Genomic DNA, 6655 nt, shown 5'->3' with positions numbered 1-6655 from the left:
CTTCATTTCAGTCTCCCATTTCCCATTGGATTAGCTGTGTGAGCTGCTGCAGGGGGCTCTCACTCCAGGCTGAGCTAGGGGTCAGGGGTCAGGACCTGGACTTACAACTGTGGAACCAAGCTTAGTCGAGGTTTCACCATTTTGTATATCCTCCAACTTGATATGTTAGTTCTTGTCCAGCCGCATTCCAGAGATAGTTTCAGCAGTCACAACCCTCACTCCACTTGGTGACGAAAAAGCAGACCACCCCAGCCGCCAATGAGGGCAGTCCTATCCATAAATGGGACAGCATCTCTAACCGTCCAATCAGTTTGAAACTGTAACTGCGCGCGCCAAAATGCCTTTGTAGTAGCCAATGAGTAATTGCCAGCTTCTTTCAAAATTCGCGCTGTTTTGTGACCCTATATTTGACCCCTGCTTCCTCTGTTCGGGGCTCTCGACCTCTGCCGTTGCATTGGTGCGTGTCGGGGGCCGGGACTCGAGCCCATAATAAACTCCCTTTTGCATTTGCATCAGCTGTCTTTGGATTCTTGGAGGCTATGCTTGCCGAGTCTACTGATCTTGGGCACAACAACAACCTTGCCCTCCCAGGGGGAAGATGTGTTTTCCTGGCCCTATTTAAGGTCTCTCTCTTTTTTTATATAATTTTTTATAATTAATTATAATTTTATAATTTTTTATAATTTTTTTAAAGATTTATTTATACAAGCACTGGGTACAGTCAGAATCGCGGGAAGGTGAGAGAATTCACCAGAGCCAGAGCGGGAACAGAACAGGCAGACTGATGAAATACACTGCTGAGGGGAGCAGCGGGAGGCAGGAGAGGTCTGCAGGCCATGTGGGACCCTCTCCGTTGGCCTGGCATCAAACCAGCGCTGCAGAGGTTGCAGGCAGCTTCGCAGCCCAGCGCTCAACCACTGTGCCACCAGGGGAGGCCCTAAGGCCTCTAGTCCTCTGGATGGACAGCAGGGATTCAAATGTCTTAATGTGCACTTCCCATCCACCCTTATGCAGCATTGCTCTGGAGTTCCTGCTCAACCCCATGTCCCAAGGTCTACCTCCAAATTTCCCCTTGGAGGCAGGCAAGGAGACTTTAGATGGATTTAGAATGGAGCCTCCCCTTAACACCCCCATCCGTGTCTTTGAAGCCCCACCGCACCCCGAGGGCTCTTTCCAGGCATTAAGATGGCTAGTCCTGTCCTCTTCAGCTTTGGGCCAAAAGGATGGCAACTGCGCTTGACGTGAGGACGCAGCTGCCCAAGAAGAGGAGGCAGCGCGGTGCCTTGAGCTGCAGAGAAACACCACCACACTCTGGTCCGCACAGAGGGTACATGGCACCTATGCCCAGTACAGCAAACAGAAGGAAAAACTTCGCATTTGGGTGTAGCGGGAGAGGGGCGGTGTTCAATGGTTTTCCTGTAAGATCCGCACGCGGCACCACACCTCCCCACTCCCAACCAAAACCCAGGGAGTACAGCCCCCCTCACCCCCCACCTCCTGCCCTGCTGGTGCGGCAGTCGGGCTGGCTCGGGGACCCACTGGCCAACCTAGTCATCCCCGGTTCCGGCCCATCAAGTTGGGAAATGAGACCATCCATCAGCTGGCCCCGGGAGCGCGGTCTGAGGTGTGCCCCATCTGCGCGCTTCCACAAAGTCCCCGAGGAATAATCGCGCAGCAGCAACCACCGAGCAACCGACCTCCAGATGACAGGGAGTTGTGCGCTTGGCTCGCGATGGTTTTGGTGCTCAGGGTCCCAGGGCCCATTTGGCTAGGTTTGAGCTCCAGAGGCTGTGGGCGAGGCGGTGACTACAACCTCCATAGACCCGGCTGTTTTCTGACAACTGAAATAAAAAAGGGCGGGGGGGGGGGCGGGTTGGCAAGAAAAGACCCGGGAGAATTAGAAACACAAAGAACATCCTGGAGAGGAACTAGGTTTGGGCACCAGGCTGCGCTCGCAGGTGTCACCGGTGCTATTGAGTCAGGGGACAGACACCTTCTTTAGACAGACTGGGAGTGGCGGCACCTCGGTGAATGTCACTGGTAGGGGCTAAACAAGAGCACCTGCACATTTGCCTTTGAATTATAAAGCAGCCATGGAGTCGCTGGGAGAAAATCTGATTTCGCGTTCTACTTATTTTAAAGGGAGTAGCAGGAGGGTCTCCATGGTGTTTTTCTCTGGGTGTCCCAGAGTTCTTATCTGACCCTGTCCACAGGAGACCAGGAGACCGACAGGCCACCGCGGGCGCCCCGGGATACCCGGCTCCCGCGTCCCGCCAGCAACTGGGGGCGCACCCCAGGCGGGCTCCGCCTAGAGCTGCATTCTGGGGGCGCGGGATCTCTCTGTGCGAAGAGAGTTTCAGCTGTGATTGATGCCTGCCGCCCCTAGTTTGTCCCTGGAGACTCCCATTAAGGCAGAAGGCAGGGTTTACCTTCCAGTTGCGACCTGGAGTGGAGAATGCCTTTCGCTCCCGCCCACATACCCAAATTAAACAGAAACAAAAACAAAACAAACAGATTCAAGCACTAACCTCTTAATGCTGGGCCTCACGTAGCTTCGGGCACTTGGAAAGGGTATTCTGTGGGCGAAGGAGGACAGAGTGTCAGTGCCAATTTTCTCGGCCAGGACACTCGCGTGGAAGCCTTAGCAGAGGGCCCCAGTGAGTCAGAGCATCTTCTCACCTCCCTGTCCCGGCTCAACAATTCAAGGTGGCCTCCAGCGAGGCGGAGGCCACTGCCTCCCGCGTGCGCGCCCCAGACTGTGCTCCCCACCAGCCTCTTCTGCCCTCTCAGCCACCATCCCCTCACAACAAAAATCTCCTCTCCTTTTGGAAAACCTGGCGCGGGTTTGGGGTTGTCCAAGGACCAACCTGCCGAGGGGATCCTCACGGAGCGCCCCGATGCCAGGAGCGCAACATCCTTCTGACTTCTGCCCTGGAGGTTGGACCGATGGGACTCTTGGGGGGCATTTCCCCCCGCGCGCGGTTACTGCACTGGCGGTTTAGAAAGGTAGATAAAAAAGAGAGAGAGAAAAAAAAAGAGAAGGGAAACCTCTGTAATCGGGTTTCCTCTCCCTCCGGGTTTCAGACACCCTAGCCCCCTCCCCCTCCCCCACACCTTTTGACTTTTCTCAGGGCGGGGGTGGGACTCCAGAGGTCGGACGCCTGGAGAGCGCCAGGTTCTCACCGCCCACCCCCTGCGCCCCCAACGCCCGGTTTGCCCAGAATTCCGAGCATGTGAGCTCTTACGAGGGTTTTGCAGGGAGCCAGGAACTTTCTTCTTTCTTTTTCTAGACCTAACTACCCTGACCGCGGAACACAAAAGGCCCCGCGGTTCTTGTCGCCACAGCCTGAACTTTCTCAACCCCAGCACCCTCGGAATTGATTCCCGCTTCCGCCGCTTTGAAACTGATGTGGACCTCGTCTTTGCAACTGGATAGGGGATTTCTCTTCCTTTTCTACACCGAGAGCAGCTGTGCGAATTCCAACCCAGGTCCCAGTCGCCAACATCTTTCCTAGGCTGAGTTCGTCGCAAGCTTTGGGTACTGAGAGCTGGACTCTGGGCGTCCGCGTTCAGCCTTCAAGCCGGCAGCAGCTGTCTGGTCTGGAGTCCGAAGCCCGCACACCCTGCTACGCTCCAAATCCTGAGCAACCAGGCCTACCCGCCTCCGTGTCACCCAAAGGTAAAACCGCAGACCACTGTTGATGTGTCCTGCCCCGCGCACAGTTTCGTGCGTTGCAATCGTAAGCTTAAATAATGGAATTCCTAGCATTTTCTTCTGTAAAATATATTGCTCAGATCACTTAAACCAGCTAAGGTCACTCATAGAAGTGATGTCCTTTAGGAAGTGATGTCTCCGGGGTTGTCGCTAGTGCAGTAGTAAAGTCGTAACTAAAATATTATTTTCCCAGATTGTCTATTCCAGTCGCCTTTCCAATGCACTGAAGACTCCCCTACCCCGTTCTTGATTTCTGGGCTACCTCGCTAGGTTTCACACACAAAAAGAGAAACGTGCCAAATGTACAACTTCAGAGCACCGGGTTTTTTCAGAACTCCAGCACCAGATCAGCCAAGCTTCTTCCCCCAGCAGACCGGCCACCCCACACACCCCTGCTCCCTGTGGTAATTAATACCCCATGGTAATGAATATAATTTTCCTTACCTTCCAGTGAATTGCAGATAACTTCAGACAATTTAAAAAGTAGATAACCCAGGACAAGGGGCCCCTGTGACATACCCTAAAAGAGGCTTTAAGGAATTGTATTAATCTCAGAAGTCAGGTAGCAAATTATTTAAAAGGAGCCACAATATCTCTAACCTTAGACCTATTGAGGCAGCAGTTGTTCCCTGGAGAAAAAACTTCTTTAAGTATTTTTAAATTCTCAATTAACTTTTTTTCTGTTTTTGCCCAGAGGCGACATGTGTACCCCATGGCCTAAAAAGGTATACATTTGAGCTAGTGGTAACTAATTTTAAGTAGTTTTAAAAATAGATAACTACTGCCTCAAAAGGTGACAATACTTTCCTTGCTATTGAAACTTTCAGGAATGAGTACTTGGCCTTGCCATACCCCCCTGCATTCCTTCATGTGTGAAGTAGTTTTTCTAAATAAACTCATAAAGGACATCTCCTAAGAACTTACCATGAACATTCTTTGCCAGTGAAAAGGCTATTCTTCTGGTGTATTGTCTTCACCACTGGCTACTCTCATTGAAGAAACATCTCTTGTTTCTTTCAAGTTAGGTGTGTGACAGATCAATAAAATGAGATTTCACCCAGGCCTTGCAATGGAAGGCCCACATTCAATTTTCTGATTCTTTCCAAATATTCCAGGATTTGGCAATTTATGCATAACATATCCTTATACATGTATTTTCCAGTTTCTGTCCCAAAATTGTTTGTATCCTAGAAAAGATTTCAAAGTTATTCAAAGGCAGTGATTAAAATAATGAAATGATTGAATACCAGAAAATGTTTTGGTAAATAATAATTCTGGCTTAAAATTATGTGCATCTTGTCCAGTTTAGTTAGTATCTTTGCTCCTATTATCTGTGTGTGTTTTTATTATGTAGAAGGTAGGAGGGTGGACTTCGGTGGTAGGTGAACAACAAAGCCAGAGTATATTTTTACATTTCACTTTAAGGTGGACTGAAACTTCAACAAGCCAGATTTCAGCTGCAACAAAGCCTGCCTTTCCAATTTTGAAGCTCATAAATGTTCTATAATGGACATTTTCTCTGATTTTTGAAATTTTCTTTCTTGATTCTACAAATACACATCAACTGCCTGTGCAACCAAGTATAAAGAGAAACAGCTAAAATTTGAATATTTAATTTTATTTACTGTAGGGTGTTTTGCTCATGCTATTTTTTGTATATCTCTTATGTGGGTAAATTATCAGATAGCACAGTGAGATCGGAGTTACATAGTCTATAATGCATTGTGGGTTTGGGAACCTAATTTCTTCTTTATTGAAAATTGATAAACTAGGAAGTTTCATATCTTTGCATTGATTCTCTTATTTAAAATATATTTCTTTTATCTACATTGTACTTTCCTCTTCTTTATCTTACATCAATTTTTCCAGTTCTTTCAAGATCTACCTTCTCAAAAAGACCTTCTTTGGTTAATTTTACACCATCCTGGAATGGTTATCTTTCTTTTTCCTTCCCTAAACATCTATGCACACAGGGTGCTAGCCATCTCCACATCTTCATGTATCCCCTTATTTACCTTCACCCAAATTGAAAGTTCTGTATATGCAGGGGTCTTTTTTTCCATGTCTATGAAACAGAAACCACCAAATGGCATGAGATTCATAAAGACTAATTCATAAAGTAAATACATGAATTGAAGAGTATCCTTTGAAGAATTTGGAGGATCTAGATGAGACTTCAAAGGCAGCTTAGATAACACTCCTGACATTTTGTATTAAACACCAACAACAATAAAGCAATTGACAAAGCTTACATTCATATGACTATACATATTTATACTTTCTCTCCTACCCAAGAAATGAAGAATGGAACAAATTCTGGAACTTTTCTCACTTGAACTATGACTTAATGGTAAGTTTTGTTTACTATTTCTTTGGTAATTTTAAAGAGCTGGAAGTTTTTAAAAGAATGACTAGAAAGTTATTTCATTAATGTAGGTGAACGTGAAATTGTAAGCCTAAAGATTCAATTCTTGTTGCCACATAAGAATCACTTGGGAGAGATGAATAAATTAATCGGTATTTGTAAACTATGTCTAAGTTGAAACACTTAGAAGGGCATTAAGTTAATTATTTTTTGAAGATGAACCTCCCAGGTAGAAAGGGTTATAAATATTTCCTTTATTATTATTATTATTTGTTTGTTCTAACTCAGTTAACTACTCTCTGGTGTCAACAAACGATCATTATATCAGGTATGGAAAGAAACAATTTTCAAAAGAACCACCATCTGAATTACAAATTACCCACAATATTTTAAGTTTAATGACCAATGCCACTTTCCATTTAATATGTATTATTAAAGCATATAAAAAAGCTTGGTGCAAATGGTAGGTATTCAGTTCATGTTTATGAACTAAACTAATTTTTCTTTTGTTTTTAATGATTTTCTATTCCTTGTCCCACTTGGCTAGCCAGTTACCCAGTGAGCTATTTTCCCAG

The sequence above is a fragment of the Talpa occidentalis genome, unplaced genomic scaffold (assembly GCF_014898055.3).
Source record: "Talpa occidentalis isolate TD23 unplaced genomic scaffold, MPIMG_talOcc4v2.1 talOcc4.10, whole genome shotgun sequence".
NCBI lineage: Eukaryota > Metazoa > Chordata > Mammalia > Eulipotyphla > Talpidae > Talpa > Talpa occidentalis.
Note: the sequence above shows the minus strand (reverse complement) of the source record.